Source organism: Eumetopias jubatus, unplaced genomic scaffold (genome assembly GCF_037043125.1).
Source record: "Eumetopias jubatus isolate StellerSeaLion01/CBP00866 unplaced genomic scaffold, mEumJub1_p1.0 scaffold_6, whole genome shotgun sequence".
In the NCBI taxonomy this organism is placed as follows: domain Eukaryota; kingdom Metazoa; phylum Chordata; class Mammalia; order Carnivora; family Otariidae; genus Eumetopias; species Eumetopias jubatus.
This window is the reverse complement of record NW_028274812.1, coordinates 146214078-146231861: the sequence shown is the minus strand read 5'-3', so window position 1 is coordinate 146231861 and position 17784 is coordinate 146214078. Positions and strand designations below refer to the sequence as shown.

Below are 17784 nucleotides of genomic sequence, written 5' to 3'. Positions count from 1 at the left end.
GGGATCATGACCTGAGCTGGTGGCAGATGCTTAACCCACTGAGCCACCCAGGTGCTCCTAGTTCCTCTTTTAAACCCTGGCTTTTTACAGAGAGAGTAAAGAGAAAAAAAATTAAAAAAGGAGAAAGCAATAGGAACAGAAAAAAGAAAATAATAAAATAAAAGCAGAAAAAGAGAAGAAAAAAGAACACAAAAAGAGCTAGACCAAGAAAGAACAAAACCAAAAAGACAAAAACAAACCAAAACAAACCAAAACAAGACACATTTTAAAAGTAAAAATAAAATAAAACTGTCAAAATTAGAACAAAAACCAAAGCCCCCAAACGAGGGCTTGTTTTCTGAGGCCCAACACCATAGAGTGGCTGCTGGGGGCGTGTGGGCCCTGGGAAAGGGGGGTCAGAAGCTCCCTGTGGCAACTGGACCCACCCCTGTGGCACCCAGACCCTGCTCTGGCCTGGGCTAATAAGGTGGAGTGGGAGAGGCTGTTCCCGCTCCTGCGCCCTTTTAAGCCCTGGCTTCGTTTTTCCCCACGTCCCCGTGCAGGCTGGGGCTGATCTGGGCTTGTGGACCCTGGGCTCCCTGAGGTCCCAAGCGCACCGGGACGACCGCACCCACCCGTTTTGCTGTCCAGGCCCTGCTCAGGTCCAGACTTCCAAGGTGGGGTGGGACTATAAACCCTGTAGTTCTGTGGTCCTTGACCTGGAGCGCTTTCCTGCAGCTCCTTTGTCTCTTGGCAAGATTCTAGTGTGGTCTCTTTTATATGTTCTTTTAAACCATAGGGTTGGTTTGTTTTTTTTTTCCCTGTGCCCAAAGACAAAGCGATCTGTTCCTGGTCCCTGGGTCCTGTCCCGCCTCCGAGCCATTCTCAGAATTGGGCGTAGGGGTTCCCTTGGCTACTATGTCTCTGTCTCTCTTGGCCATTCTTCTGTCTCTGGTCCTTCGGAAGCTGCTCAGTCAGCCCTCAGCTCTTCTTCAGGAGGAATCGGTCCATTCATAAGTGTGAGTGGTGGGTTCCTTCCTCGCCATCTTGAACCAGAACTCTCTGTGGGCATTCCATTTTCGTGGACACGGGACAATCACAGGATGCCTTTCTTCATGGTGGACATTCTCTCGGGCTCCTGGAAAATAGAAATACTTGTGCGATCAGGCTTGAAATTATTACGTCTAATTTTGCTCAGACAACCACTCCTGCCTAATGGCTATGATGTCCCAACCGTTCTCTTTCCCAGCTCGGATTGTCTCCAAGCCTGTGGAAACCGTGAACCCTGGCCTCAGAGCAGTGTCTTGACGGACTGAAGTCCCTCTTGCTTCCAGTCCCTGTGCTGGCTCATGCTCACGGGACACTCACATTCACAACACTTCTGAACTCCAGATGGTCTTGCAACACCTGCTGAGTGGCCTACAGTGTGATGCAATTCTGACACAGTCTCCATGGAGATCGCGTCAGATCCCCCAGGGGAAGGGCCCAGCCCCACAGGACTGCCCTCCCCTCTTCTGCCCAACTTCACATGCCAGCCGATTGCAAGTCCAGCTGGTCACCTGGACTTCTGACCTGCCAGCTGTCCACTGGAGGTACCACGACCCCCTCCTCAGGTCTGACTCGTCTGCTAAAGTGGCTCACGGGACTCAGCAAACCTTCCGTACGAGAACGTAAGTTCCTTGTCCTCAGGGAGTGGGCCGCTCTCCCTACACTACCACAGGTTCACCAACCCAGATGCTCTCCCACCCCACCCCACCCCGTGCCGGGTTTTCATGGAGGCTTCATTACTTTACCAAGATTGGTTAAATCCTTGGACACTAGTGATTTAATTCAATCTTCTGCCCCTTTCCCCTCCCCAGATGTCAGGGGGTAGGGATGGAGGAGCCTGACACTTTGATCCCTTGGTGGTTCCCCTGGCAACCAGCCCCCGTCCTTGGGATCATTCCAGAAATCACTTCAGTAACGTGAGCTCAGGTGTGGTTGAGAAAGACTTATTGGGAATAGTAAGACACCTTCATCCCTCTCATCGCTTAGGAAATTTCAATGGTCCTTGGAGCCCTGTGCCCGGAAAAGGGGGAAAGACCAAATATATATTTCTTATTATAAGTCATAATCTCATACTTTCAAATCTATGATCCAGCTGGCGTTATTTTTGGAGACCTTATGAGATGTAGGTCCAGGCTTAGTTTCTTCGTATACACACAGAGCTAATAGTAAGTAGCGGCATTGGTAGGATGGTTGTAAGAATCAGGTGAGCTCAGGGGTGCCTGGGTGGCTCGGGTGGTTAAGCATCCCTCTTGAGCTCAGGGTGGTGAGTTCAAGTCCTGCTTTGGGCTCCACACTGGACCTTAAAAAAAGAGAGAGAGAGAGAATCAGATGAGTTCAATAAATGCAGCATGCTTGGAATAGCGCCTGGCGCATTGTAAACAAAATTAAACTGTGGTGGTTGTTCCTATGTGATTGTTAAGAGGATGGAAATGGTATTTCCGCCACTTTGCTAAAGAGGAATATAAACACCAGGGTCCTGGGATGGAGCCCCGCATCGGGCTCCCCGCTCAGCGGGAAGCCTGGTTCTCCTTCTCCAACTCGCCCTGCTTGTGTTCCCTCTCTCGCTGTGTCTCTCTCTGTCAAATAAATAAATTAAATCTTAGAAAAAAAGAGGAATATAAACAGACATAGCATTTCCTTGAAAACGGTACATTTTCTCAGATACTACCGGGCTCTAAGGTTTTCTTGACTTTGGATTGAAAAGAAATTATCAACATCTGTGGTTTCTTCTCTGACACCCTGGGACCCATAAAAAGGAATTAGCGAAAGTGGAAGTAAGGACAAAGAGTGGCTTTCAGTAGGTGTACATTTCCCAATCCGGTGAGACTCACCCCGGGTCAGAGAATTCTGAACGATGAGAGACAAGCCGCTGAATGTCCATAGTACTGGGAAAGATCTTCTCAATAGTGTTATTTATGATCTATTTCCCAATTTAAGGCAGTTTTAAACAGACCCTTTTAGTTTTAAAATCCATTTATAATATAAGGGCTCAGAACTGCCCCGTGTTATAACACTGTTCATTTGTTTAAACCTTTTGATTTGACAAGAAATCGAACCACGGCTACACAAAATTTGGGACAAGTCATTGGTGATATTACTCAGCAGCGCCCCAGCGTTCTCCTCAGGGAAACTGCTTTTCCATATTAAAAAAAGAAAACTTACAGATGCTTCAGATTGGACTTTTAGAATAATTTTTGCCAATTTCAGAAATATTCATTCCCTCACCTAACTGTTCATCTGCCCATATTTATAAAGCAAACCCAAGGCTTCTAATGTGGGAACTGATAGCTCCTTCCCTTAATACATGGAATTTGGACCTAGGGAGAAAGGAAAACTAGTGATAAAAGGAACGAAGACGAGGCTTATCCATCACCAACAAGTGATACCTAATTAAGATGTATTGTAGATGAGCCCGTAGAGAGAGAATACAACTCTTGAGTTCTGTGCTGACCACAAGCTCTCCCTGGGGTTACAGCAATCCCACAGTGTGCACAGGGCAGGGGGCAGGGTGGAGAGAGAGGAGGCAGGAATTTGAACAAAAACTTCCTCATTTGATGTTTTAAACAAAGCTTAACAGATACATTGTAAGCAAACGCCTCAGTTTTTTAAATAGTATTTCCTCTTCAAAGTACAAAGAGCATCAAAGAAGAGGAGGTGTTCCTTGGAGACATTCGACTTGTCAATTACTTGCAGAACTGGTGAATGTCAGGGAAGCCCAAAGTTCTCAGGTGCCTTTACCAATTCCACCACCCAGATCGTGATGACCCAGAGCTGCCCTAGGGATGAGCTGGAGATTCTGACTCACACGGTTCCATGCCAAGAAATGCACATGTGGTCCATTCGCATAAGCCTCTCTGTCCTGGTTTTTCCTCAAGGCTGGGAAAGATTCTTCTTTTTCTCACACTGAACATACATAGCAACGATTTCTTGACTGTCTTTCTGGAATCTCTTCTTGAATGTCCACAAATACTCTCTGAGATAGGTCTTATTTTCATTGTCATTTTACAGAAGAGAAAGCATAGGAACAGAGAGAGACCAAGTGACTCAACAAATGTCTCCCATCAGTTGGGACTTAGCCAGTGGGGGTGGGGGGCAGGGCAGGTTGCCCCACGGTGTGCAACTTTGGTATACTAATGATTGTAAATAAAAGTTACTTAAGAGACAGCCCGTGTAACCAGGACACTCCGACCTTTCTCCATCCCCCTGAAAGCAGGGAAATCAGTCTCCCAGAAGGGTACCTTCCCTGTACCAGGAGGTAAAGACACATCCTTATCCACCAGAGACAGGAAATTCTGAGCTGAGAAGCTGTATAAACACCCCTTATCACTTTCTACTCATTACCACCCCAGCCTAAATTCTGTTTAGAATTCCTTATCGATCAAAGCTCCCAAAGTTAAGTTTTCTTTGGTCCTGTCAAATCCTCCCAGGTTTATTGTCTCTTTGTGTGAAAAGTACAAGAACCACCTGCCTGGTCATTTCTTTGGGTCTCAATTTCATTACTGGACCTCTAGGTGCATGCAATAAAACTGTGGGTTTTTTTTTTTTCTCCTGCTAATCTGTCTCCTGTCGATTTCATTCTTACACCCTCTGGAAGAATTTGAAGGGTAGGAGGAAATTCTTTCCCTCCCCAACCCCAGGAATCCATGGAATCCACGTGAAACCCCAGAACCGCACCAATGGCGTGACTCCCAGTAGAAGGAGAGGTGGAGGCACACACATCTAGATGCAGAAGAGAAAGGTGTGGGCAGAGTCTAGGGGACACGGGAGGCGTGCTGAGGGGGAAGAGAGACTGACCAGAAGGACACATCAAACCGGGGAAGGGAGCCACGGTCGGTAGTGAGGAGCTTAGGCTCTTGGTCAGAGTCTCTGGATTCATCCTCCATTCAGCCATTTATTACCTATGGGTGTTGGAGAAAGAGAGTTAGAAACAAAATCTCTTGCCAACCCACTAGACTTCTCTATAAAAGTAAAGGAGAAGGAAAACCACTTTTAATATTGAAAAAGCATTCAACCTTAACGTGATGCACATCACAGCCAATCCACTAAAGAGACTGCAAGAACGAGGGGCGGGGGGAGCTCATTCTTTATATACCAAACAGACACAAAGCATTGCATACATGTTCTCCAGATAATGAGAGTTTGCCCTCAAGTCAGAAGTCTTGACAGCACCATTTGTCCCACATAGTGCATCCTAAATTCTTCTGGTTTGGGTGACACTGTGTAAATGAGTTGGCTTTATCCAAAGACATAAGATGTTTCTCGATCTAGATGACAGGATATAGCTTTGCCGTTTGGAATCAGGTCCTCCTGGAACTTGGGCTCCTAATCTCCCACAGAAACTGGGAAACAGGGACCCTATCTTCTTTCAGAATTATGTTGCAAAAAGTGGCTCACAGGTCCTGGAAAAAAATACTCTTGGGTTGCAAAACTGGTGAGAGCTTTAATAAGGTTTTCTAAAAAATTACATACATCTCCGGATGTTGCTCAGTTGGTTAAGCAACTGCCCTCGGCTCAGGTTATGATCCCAGGGTCCTGGAATCGAGCCCCGCATCGGGCTCCTTGCTCAGCGGGGAGCCTGCTTCTCCCTCTGCCTCTCTCTCTCTTCCCTTCCCCCCACTTGTGCTCTCTCTGTCTCTGTCCCTCAAATAAATAGATAACATCTTTTAAGAAACAAAAACAAACAAACGATGAACCGCTTGCAGAAAAGATCTCTGACCCGCTGAGGGCAGCAGAATATGCTACCTCAGTAGATGCCACGTTGGTGTATTGATTATGTTGAGCTCTGAGCACTTGGAAACGAGGAAAGCAAGGAGAGGCGTCCTCAAAACTCCCGTAATCTGCTTAAAGACACATTCTCCCAAAGGAACTCAGTTGTCATAAATCACCTCCCTGGGAGGTTCATTAATCAGGGAAGATTGGTTCGCATCACAGGAGAGTAGATGAGGAGTGGACACCATACCCAACAAACTTTGTCACAGGTATCATACCTCCCAACTGTGCTTCTAAGGGCCCATTCACCTTTCTTAAAAATCATTTACCTCCTCCTAAACGGCCTAGACCCCCCCCCAATACCCTTTCTCTACTAAGATGGTGTTTAGCCCAAGTCCCAAGCCACCTCAAGGCGTTAGTCATTTTTCTCTGGGTATCTCCATGTGTACGTGAGGTACACGTGATAATAAATGCCTGCTTGCTCTTCTCTTGTCGGCCTGTCTTTTATTACAGAGGCCGCAGCTTGGAACGCGGAGGGCAGGAGGAGAATCAGCCCCCCACCAAAACCCCGCGGGCACAGGAGGAGCGTGGGGAGTCCTGTCCTCCCCACACCCGCGCTGGTGACGTGCTTAGGAGACAGACTCTCCAGCCATCCTTTGTCGCTTCCCCGTGCAAAAAGAAAACCTCGAGAAAAAAAGGAAAGCGACTTTGATGTGTCTGGGAGCTGGTCCCCATTCTGATTCACAGCCTTGGAACTTAGGGAAGGTGAAGGGGGGCCCGAAAGATGGGAAAGGCTGGATCCAGAAGCCTCACTAGTTGTTCATTTTCCCACCGCACATCCCTCCTATTAAAATAATTAAGCCTAATTAAGACGGAGACCATTTCTGAACCCAACACTTGCTGTAATTGTGGAGGGACAGGGAAAGCTCTACTTCAGGGACTGAGATTCCGCCGAGGGTTCTCTCCTCCCTGACAGCCTGACGACTTTGAAAAGTGAAGTCTTGGTTCCAGGTTGTGTTAGTCAACAGCTCCTCAAATCCAGAGGGTACAGATATGGCTTGGGGAGGGGAGGGTTCACCTGCCAGAAGGAGCAGCAAAGAGCCTGGCTGCACAGCAGGTAGCCCGGGAGCAGACCTGATGGATGCTTGTCTCCCCCCCTGTGCCAGAGAACCTTTCCCTCAGACGCGGGGACGGGGCTTCTGTCTTTGACTAAGGAAGGCCGTTCCTGGGAGGGTCTGTGAGCCTGAGCACCTGGCCTCCTGACCCTGCAAAGGTATGTCCCCGGGGCCAGAAAGATGATGGGGACCAGTTCCAGCAAATGTGCCTCCGGACACGTGTGGGCCCGGTGCCGAGTTCAGGGTGTGGTCCCACGGGAGAGCTCTGGGGTGGGCTCCCACCGAGGGGGCCCACTTTCTTTATCCGGAAATCGAGACGGGCCAGAGCTGTTCCAGGTCCCGGGAGCAGCTGTTCCTTCAGCCTCCGTGGCCCCTGCACCAGGCCTGTGCAAGCATCACCCGCGGTGATGAACCTCGTAGCCCTCATTGGCTGCATTCCTGTGTTTGCATGTGAGCCAGCTCTGTCTTCCCCAGTGCGTGACAGATCCCCCAAGTGCATGGGTGTAATTGGAAGGTTTTGTCCTGCCTGCGTCCTTAAGCCTCTGGATCCTAGTGTTAATAAGAACACCATCCGTGTAAGTCACCTTCCCCCACCATGTGCCCACTGGATGGGGCACCTATTAGCAGCCATTAGGATTAAAGTGACAGGGGCTGTTGGCAAATTCCTACTTTTGAATTGCCAGGTTTGAATACCCTGAGGCTGTCCACGGTCACTTTACCCCAGTCTTCCATAGCAGGAAGCACTCATCTCATTTTTTAGTGGAGAAAACAGGCTGAGAGCGACGCACTGACTTGGCTCAGCTGGTAGGTGTCAGATCCAGAATGGGCTTCACCCAGCTACGGAGTGTGAAGCATGTCTTTTACAGTTGTTTACCTGACCATTTCCAAACCATAATCTGGGAGAGTACCATCCCTCCCCCCTCTGCCATTGTTCCTATTATTCAGTCAGAAAGAAAGAGACGTGGTTTATTAGGTGATACAGAAGGTGGTCCCAATTCGGACTCAGAACTGTGAAATTTGGGCAAGATGGAAAGAAGGCCGGAAAAATGGGAAATCCTAGACAGAGATAAACAAAACCAAACAGGAACATATTTCATAAGGACACATCAGGGCATTGAGGTGTGTTGAGTGCAGTGATTTCTAGTAGATTCCAGAGGCTTGACTAAATATTTCCTCTGTTCTCAGTCCAGAACATTGGTTATTTCTGACGTTCCTGCTGTTAGGCTGCTAGTTTATTTCACGAGGTGCTAGGCATTGAGGATCACGTCACGCTTTCTTTGACTACATGGTGCAGGCATTAGTCGCCACTTTTGTTGGGGGAGGAAGTGGAGGCTGATGGCCATAACCGCCCGTGTTCCCCATGTCCTGAGGCCTCCCGGTTCCAAACCCGGATACGAGACTGAGTTCACACAGCTCATGCTGACAGACACCTGCAAGGCGAAGGTGCATCTAAGGCCAGGCCTTAATGGGGGTAGGACACGGTGCAGGGTGAAGGCTTGTGGGAAGCTTTCCAAGTACACGGAACCTATGCAACCTGGCTCTTAGATGTCCTGGTTTCTGTAGTTTTATAGAAATGTCTACGTGCGAAATGAGATTCAAAAGGTTGGTAGTGAAAGAGAAATTCTTTTTTTTTTTTAAAGATTTTATTTATTTATTTAATTGACAGAGACAGCGAGAGAGGGAACACAAGCAGGGGGAGTGGGAGAGGGAGAAGCAGGCTTCCCGCCCAGCAAGGAGCCCGCTGCGGGGCTCGAACCTAGGACCCTGGGATCATGACCTGAGCTGAAAGCAGACACTTAATGACTGAGCCCCCCAGGCGCCCCTGAAAGAGCAATTCTTATTCCAGCCTGAAAGTGTGACAATCAGCCTTGGACTGATAAAGATCAAATCACTTCTAGTATCGACCAGGTTGAGAGAAGAGACACAGGTCGCACTGACCCACTTGCCTGAGTCATTTCTCCGCACGTTCTTCCGCAGCTATGAAATGGCATAATGATCCTGTGTTTGAGTGACCACTCTTTTCTTCCCGAGGACGCCCCAACTCACTTTACGATATGCCCCCAGATTTGGGGATCCCTCCTTTATAAACTGCCCTTGTCCCCTGACAGCACCCAATTCCTGGTTATTGGCATTGCTAACCCCCTGGGGAGACATCAAACATCCTGAACGGATCCAGGTTCCGCATAGATCCCCTCTGATTCCGCAGTGGGGCTCAGACCTCCTATAAAGACCCTTGCAGGCAGCATTCCAAGGGCCCCCCGGCCCTGGCCAGGCTGCTGCAAGTCGTAGATCTGAGTTTGTGCTGCCCACAGGCTCCTGTCTGGATGTCTTTGGCCGAAGGGCATTTAAAAGTTGGAATCTCTGCAGCTTAACTTGATCTCAAAAACTAGGAAAATTCACTGAAAACTATAAGCAGTGAACATACAGAAAATGTTTGGGGTTTTGAAAGACAACTCTGGAAATACTAAGGTGTATGTATCAGAGGGATAAAATTTGGAATCAGGAGGGGCGCCCGGGTGGCTCAGTGGGTTGAGTGCCCGACTCTTGATCTGGGCCCAGGTCGTGGTCTCAGAGTCCTGACATGCAGCACCGCTTCGGGCTCTGTGCTTGGTGTGAGCCTATTTATGATTCTCTCTCTCTCCCTCTGCCCTTCCCCTCCCCCACCCCCAAAAAATATCTGGAATCAGGAGACAAACCAGGAAGTTGTTACACTAATCAAACTGAGGTATGTGATGGATGCTGAAAATAGAAGGGGCATGATGACAGATGAGACAGCCTAAATTTGTGAGCTATGAAAGACGCAGAAGCAAGAGGAGTAACTGAGTCTTTGTTGTGGGGTGTGGGGAGGTGGAGACGTTAAGAAAACCCAGATTTTTTTGGAGTTGGCTGATGGTAATATCATATGACGAAGTAGAAAACACAGGGTGACATCAGGTTGGGGGAATTTGGGTTCATTTTAGCACATGCTGAGATTGAACATACGTTAGCTATATAAAGATCTGAACGGGCAGGTTGGTTTTGCTGGTATGGAGCACAGAAAAAAATCTTGGTTGCAAATTTAGCTTATTGTATGCTCATCCCCAAGACTGAATTTCAGGCTCATAGAATCACCCACAGCGAGTGCCCACAAGGACAGTAATAGAGTCCTTTGGACAAAACTCTGCTCCATTACATACATCATGAGCCGTGGCTCAGTGTCCCTGATACACCAGAAAAGCCCTCTGATACGCATTATTCTTTGCAGATGCATATCATCATTACTGTTGCTTTCTTCAAGAGGTGTTTGCTAGATCCAAAGATTTCCTGCCCATGAAGTAAGAGATGTTTCTGATGATTAGTATTAAACGAACAATATTCCTCTCTATAATTGGACCTGGCACGATGGGGAACGTCTTTGTTTTTGTGACTTACATGTGCATTTTCTTTGGGGACACCAAAAAGAAATCTATACATCTAATTCTCATCCACTTGGCTTTTACAAATATCATAATACTTTTTTCCAAGGTAACACTAAAAACAATACTATACGTCCGGTTTGAGACACTTCCCGGACGATACAGGCTGTAAAATGTTTGCGTACCTCGAGAGGCTGGCCCGGGGCCTCTTGATCTGCACCAGCAGCTTCCTCACTGTGGTCCAGGCCACCACCATCAGCCCCAGAGCCTCCGTGTGCGCCAGCTTCAGGACAGCATCCACATGGCCTATCCTTCCCTTTTTCCTCTTCTTTTGGATACTCAATTCCTTGCTCAGCATGAACTTACGCTATTACATGAAAAACATCAACAGCCTAAACGGGTCACAAATTGGTGAAAGTGAAGGCCACTGTGTTTTTCTACCAGCAAGCCAGACAACGAGGTGGGTTTTTCTCATTCTCATGGCCCTGCGAGATTTCCTGTTTCTGGGTCTCATGGGCTGGGCCAGTGTCTCCATGGTATGCGTTCTCCATAAGCACCACAAGCATGCCGGCTACCTGCAGAAACCCAAGGTTCTCTACCACAACCCCCCTGAGATAAGAGCCGCTCACAGTGTTCTCCTGCTGATGCTTTGTTTTCTTTTCTTTTATTGGCCAGATTGTATTATTTCTGTGTATTTAAATTCTTTCTTTGATAATAAGTTCCTAATATTAAACATTCTAGAAGTCTTAAGCGTTGGTTATGTAATTCTCAGCCCGTTTGTCCTGATTCACAGAGATGGACATCTGGCTGAATGTTGGCACTCTCATTAAGACTTGAGAAAAGGACCGTTTCATTGATCCCTCAGGTAGCAAGTTTGAAAGAAGACATTCTATGGCTGCGAGTAAAAGGAAAAATGAAGAGAAGCTTCAACAAATTAAAGTATGATGTTATACAGCAAAGCTGGTGACTGGTAGCCCTGAGCTGACACAGGAAGGAGGTCATAATGACCTCCGAGGGTTTAGCCATCTTCTGTCTGTCCTGCCCCCCTCGGGAAGGGTAAGCTAATTCCAGTTTTCCTGATTATAAGATGCCTCTTTTACCCCCAAGCTTCCTACAGGAAGGAGAATAATTGGCAAATTCCTTCAAAATGCTAATGTATTTTCTCTTTGACCTGTAAGTTTCATTTCCAGGAGGATTGCTCATATGTGAATTGCAGTATAAAAATTATTATCCATTGTGGCGATTTTTAAAAATCATGAACTACATATCCAGCAAATAGGTTATTTTGCTGGCTGTGTGAAAATATCCTAGAGGATCCAGCCATACAAAGGGATTTTATTGAGCTTATGAAAGAATGGGTGAGTTCAACATGCATTGCCATGGAATGATGTGCAAGGTGTGTTTATAATTAATAAATATAGGAATTCAAAAGCAATGGCATTCAAAAGTGGAATGGAATGCTTTAACTCAGTCTTACCTCCCTCTTTTGCAAGAGTGCAAAAGAAACTTAAAACAGCATTTCCTGGTTTCAGAGAAACAGGGTAAATGAAACAAGGAAGTAGAATTTCCTTTTATATCTCTCTCTGTTTTCTGAGTCATTAAATCTTTGAATATATCTTTTTAAAGATGAATAAAAAATTCATTTTGAAAATACCGCATGGCTTGTTTGAGGACACGTTTGTTAATGCCCTCACATTGCCACTCTCATTCCAGCCCCGTACTCGTGTGCCTTCAGAGAGCTACACAATAATTTGGTTTCTACAGTAATTTAAATAAGAAATTTGGTTCATATTTTTCTTAAATTGGAACCCAAATAGGTATTTGAGTAGAATTCATCATTCCGGCAAAAGATATGTCCTCAAGCTGTTTTGAAAAATACCTGCTGCTCTGTTACTGCTTCCACATCTTTTATAATACAAAATCTTAGAATTGATATAAACATTTTCCACCCCATTGTTAAGAATGCCTGTATTATATCTGTTTTATCACCCTTGTGTACATTTGAGCTTTTTACTTCTCTCCTAAACTTCCCTTTGGTTTTGTGTCAACACAGTTCTAAGTAACGTATTTATGTTATTATGCTATATTGTAATATGTGTTGGAGCTTAACTTCCTGATAGAACTGTGGGTGTCTGAAAGCCGGGACTATGCTATTTATCTTAGTTGCATAATTTTCCTATGACATCTTTTTCTATCACCGAGAACAAGAGAAAATAAGCACTCTTTTGAATTGGTCGTTGGTAATCAACCCAAAAGGAAGGGATGGAAGAGTTCGGAAATGAAACTAAGAATAGCATTTTAAAATTAATTATGAAGAAGAGGTTGGGGTGCCTGGGTGGCTCAGTCGTTAAGCGTCTGCCTTCGGCTCAGGTCATGATCCCGGGGTCCTGGGATCGAGTCCCGCATCGGGCTCCCTGCTCCTTGGGAGCCTGCTTCTCCCTCTGCTTCTCCCTCTCTCTCTCTCTCTCCTCCTCTGTCTCTCATGAATAAATAAATAAAATCTTTAAAAAAAAAAATAAAAAAAATAAAAAAAAAAGAAGAGGTTATTGAGCACTAAAAATAGAAAGTATCCAGAAGAACACGGAGATGTGTGATTGGTGACAAAAAATGGTTAGGATCGTGTGTTAGTCAGGGTCCTCCGGAGCGAACAGGATCAGTAGGAAGTACCTATATCTATATATCTCTCTCTGAAATGATAGCATTTGGTTCACTCCCTTATGGAGACAGGGAAGCCCCACAGTCTGCTGTGTGTAAGCTGGAGACCAGGAAACCGGTGGGGTAGCTCACTATGAGTCCAAAGGGGCTCCTTGTTTAAGTACCCAAGTCTGAGGCCCGAGAACCAGGAGCTCCCAGGTCAGAGGGCTGGGAAAGACGGACTTGCTAGCTCATGAAGAGAGAAAGAATTCACCCTTCCTTTGCCTTTTTGTTTCATTAGGGCGCCTAACAGATGGGTGAAAAGACATCCCCACTCTGTCTGCTGATCTCTTCCAGACACACCCTCATGGACAAACTCAGTTTTACCAGCTATCTGGGCATCCCTTGGATCAGTCAAGGTGACCCACAAAATTAGTGATCACAGAGACCGTGGCATTTGGGTTCTCAAATAAGTGCTATTCTGTGCTTCCTCGGAAGAGTTAGAATTGAGTTGAGAAATTGAAATTGAATATAGACTCTTCTGCAGAAAGCAATTTCAAATTGAGAAACACATAACAAAATTGTTACCCATGGACAGGAGTGAGAGGTAGGAAGCAGAAGCTGTTGTAGAACACCCTGACATGGCTGGGGGCCCCATCAACTATTGCTCACCTCTCGTTTATAGTTTTGTTACCAGTAAAATAGAGTAGGAAGGTGAAGTCAGCATCGATTTGGCCTGTGAAATCTTAAAAAAGTTTTCAAGTAATGATAACTGAAAATGCCTCCAATTTGGTGAAATGCAAACTTGTAGATTTAAAAAGCTAAGAGAATTCCAAGCAGTATAGACTCAAAAGTGTTTACATCCAGACCGGTTGTAATCCAGTTTGTAAAAATGAAAGCGAAATATCTTGAAAGCAGCCAGACTTAAACGATATATTACCCACAATTCTTAAATGACAGTGGATTTCTTAGAAGAAACCATGGACCTGAGACAAAACTTTATTGATCATCTAACCCTATTAAGTTCCTTCTCGACTGGTGATCCACAGTGAGACTTTGGGGTCTCAGGAAGTATTTTCAGTTCAGACCCAATGACCATGAATCTCCAAAAAGACAGATTCTATCCCTTTATCCACTCCACAGTCACCATAGTAAATGACTGCATGTCCCTCTGGGGGTGGCTGGGGGGAAGATTCTCAGCGTATGTTCTTCCCAGTGTGGTAGGGTTTCTTCATGGGGATCTATCTTCCCCATGATTCAAGGGACTGTTTCTGACATACAGATGGAGTATTTTCTGAAATACCCTTTCGGTCAGGACTATGATTTCTCCTAAGTGTCCTCACATGGGAAATGGGGAGTAATGGCATTGCCACCAGCCAGAGTAATGAGTTGGGGGTCACAGGTTGGTGCACGTCCAGCCCCTAGAGCAGGACCTGGGCGAGAGTAACCACTCAGGAGACACCCACTGTTCCGCCCCCCCCCCCCCGCCCCATCCCTGGCCTCTGGTACGGTACCACAGGCACAGTGGGAGTGTGAAAATGAATAAAGGAAACCTCATTTAAAGTGCAGCAGGGGGAGTCTGAAGGGGGAGCTCTCCTGCACACGGCCCTCCTCATGTCCTGCATAACCAGCAAGAAGGAAGATCCCTCCCTGCCCCCAGAAACAACGCACTAACCACACTGGCAGCCAAGGAGTAATCACCACAACCTCAAACTCTTGTTCTTCTCTGATGAATCAACCCTCCCCAATTGTCTCCTAAAACCTAATAGGAGCTGATCTTTCCTTTGTCTCTTTGGACTTGTCTGTGGTGCTTCCATAGTTTGCTTGTCCTGCATTGTCATTCTTCGGCTATTCCCAAAGAAACGCATTTTGCTAATAAAACAACTAGCCATTTTATTTTCGAGATTGACATCAGTTGGTGTCAGAGAAGTGGGATCCAGAGAAGACCCCCAACAACTGCGAGGCCGGCGAGCAAACGGGGGGCAGGACCCACTGGGTCCGTCGAGCTCCCTCCACCCCGGAGTTTGAGGGTAACCTTCCTCCTGGATTCAAGTTCTGCTCATTTTGCATTGTTTGAGCTCTGCAGGCTTTATCTGGGGTCTGATCAAAAGCCTTGTCCTTTCTGTTTTTATGAAGGCATCACTTTTCCTGACCAGTACTCTTTTGTTTCTGTTTTTGAAGCTTCCTGAAGTCATCCATCCTGTTCAAAAAACACATTGATTCCCAGTGTTTTAGAAGAGCTATTGGAAAATAAGGCCCCCATAACTAAAATATCTTAGGGAATCCAGAGGCAAGATAGGTTCCATCTAACTACCTGGTCCCTGGGCCAGGCTCTTGTGTCTTTCTGGAAAAATGGGTGAACTTTTGAATAATTTAGAATTACAGTCACCATTATTAAGAGCATTCCAACTGGATGATCATTTAGGAAGTGCACTTACAAGCAAAGGCTTCAAAATTCCAAAACTAGTTTCATGGAAAGTTTCATTGCAAAAAAAGCTGATAAAAAATTAAGGACACAGGAAGTACCTAATACAAAAGACGGGCATAACTCTTACTGCTTCCTTGTAACCTCCTTTACCTGAGTACTCATTTTAGTAATCCTCTGTCTGAATTGCCCTCACAGGACCATCAACAAAAGTCTGCCCAATTAATCACCTTACAGACACCCTTCTATTCACTTTTAAAGGAGGGTCCCAATTCAGGCCCCTCCCAGAATTGACAAAACTGAGGGATTTTTCTGGTAAACTGAATCTCTGGTAGATATCAGAGCCTGTAGAGGGGATCCTGGAAAAACTGGCAAAAGCCAGAAAAGGGTAAAAATTCTTACCAGAAACAGCTTTTCTGAATCTCTGTCTGTAGCACCCAGTTGAGAGAGGAAAAGAAAATTTCACATTGTCCCTTCCTTTCCAAATCCAGACCCATTGGTTATTGATTCTTTGCCTCCCGGAGATAGCTATTACTTCCTGGCTCTTATTTTATGTCCTAAGAACTTGGCTTGGCTTTCTGCCTTTCTGCTGGAGACGCGCAGGTGGTTGGCTCTTTTCTTTGGGCTATCTTTGGGAGTGGCTCTGGATCTCGGGCAGGTAGTATTCTATGCACCCTTTTTGGGGTCCTGTCTTACCCCCAAAGGGGGTTATTCCACATGGCCAGAAATATGTACTATTTGTTCTCGCTGGAAAATGATAAGACATTTAAAATAATTTTTTTAAAGATTTACTTATTTAAGAGAATGAGAGAGAGAGAGTGTACATGAGAGGGGGGAGGGTCAGATGGAGAAGCAGACTCCCCGCTGAGCATGGAGCCCGATGCGGGACTTGATCCCCGGACTCCAGGATCATGACCTGAGCCACCCAGGTATCCAACATTTAAGATAATTTTGTTTTAAGTAGATCTGCGGTCAAAAGTTGGCCAGATTGGAAGCTGATATTCAGAGCCTGGTAGGAATTTTTCAAAGTCTTCCCCCCTACATTAAAATTAGAACTAGGTACCCAGAAAGAAAGAAACAAATGGAGGATAATGAAGTTGGAGAGATGGATCTATGATGTCATTTAAGTTACAGCCCAATTCTTTGAGAAATTGGGAGCTACTCTTCTTACCTTACAACTTGTAAGATGAGAACTGCACCTCTAGAGGCAGGTCACATTCTACCCATTTGCTTCCACGATTCCCAAAACCTCCCCTATTTGTCTCAAAAGGCTTGTAACCTCTTCAAGAACTCTTATCTACATCACCCCCAATTCCTAAGACTGAAGAAAAAAGCGTGGGGGAGGAAGACCTTTTAGAAGCCCCCCTGCCCATCTAGCCCACAGTTTCCATGAGGTTACTTGTCAAGGACAAATACAAATCCTCAGTGTCTTCTCCACAAATACCAGTAGAAAAAGTTTTAGCCATCTGAGCAGTGAACCTCAGTTTATTCTATCTGCCACAAAACTGCATCCAGCTGTTCTCTTATGAACTAGTGAGTTTTGCATTATTATGCCCATCTCATGGCTTAAAACTTGAAAACAATAAGGTCTCTCTGTTTGCCTCTCTCTGTAGGTTCATACATCTGTGCGATACATATGTGCTTTTTTCCACCTCCAGATGGCGCTGCCAAGATTAATTTGTAAAAGGATGGCAGGCTGGTGTGTATCTACATATCTTAAGGTTAAATCGTCAGTAGGGAGTTGGAATTTGGAGGTGGGCATGAAGAGTTTAGTGTTTAAAAGAGAGACAGAGAGATCTTCCCTAGAGAGATGAGGTGGCAAATCGTGGAGTCTGGGAAGTGACGCAGATGAATTATAGAGGTACCCTGAGTTGGGGTGGGGGAGAGAGGTGATGTGAATCAGAGGAGCTAGTTTCTCTGTGAAATAGAAGGGATGATCACTTGCTGAGAATGAAGGCATTATCGTGGAGCTGGGCGCTAAAGGGAATTGAGGGAAATTGCAAAAACTCTTCTGGGTGGATGGGAGACATCAGGCCTAATATTGCCCATAGGTTCTGAGTTTATAGACCATATAAACATCTGCAAAGCACATGGAATTAGCCTTACTTCCCTTTTATCCTCTAGGTCAGGTAAGAGTATGTGATAAAAATGGGAAAATACGGACAGAGCGATGATGCTTTACATATTCTGTCTTTTTCTAATGATTTTGTTACTGGTCCACAAGAATTGAATTATGAACTCCTCTTAAGATGTCTGTAATACTTCAACAAAGACAGAATGAAAGAGCTAGCCATTACTGCCTAATGAACTACCTTCAAAGCTCAGTGGCACATGCCAATAATTATTGATTTCATACAGGCTGGTTGGAAAAGTCATCTGACCTAGGCCGGGTTCAGCTGGGAGACGCTGCTTCCGTCTGCCAGCAACAGGGACAGCCGGAGAGCTTTTCTCTTTATGCCTCTTGGCCCCCTCCTCACAC

At 45.8% G+C, this 17784-nt stretch overlaps 1 pseudogene; it reads left to right on the top strand.

Moving 5' to 3' along the window:
* Positions 1 to 9467: 9467 nt before the first annotated feature.
* LOC114204332 (putative vomeronasal receptor-like protein 4) lies at positions 9468 to 11780 on the top strand (annotated as a pseudogene).
* The last annotated feature ends 6004 nt before the right edge of the window (positions 11781 to 17784 follow it).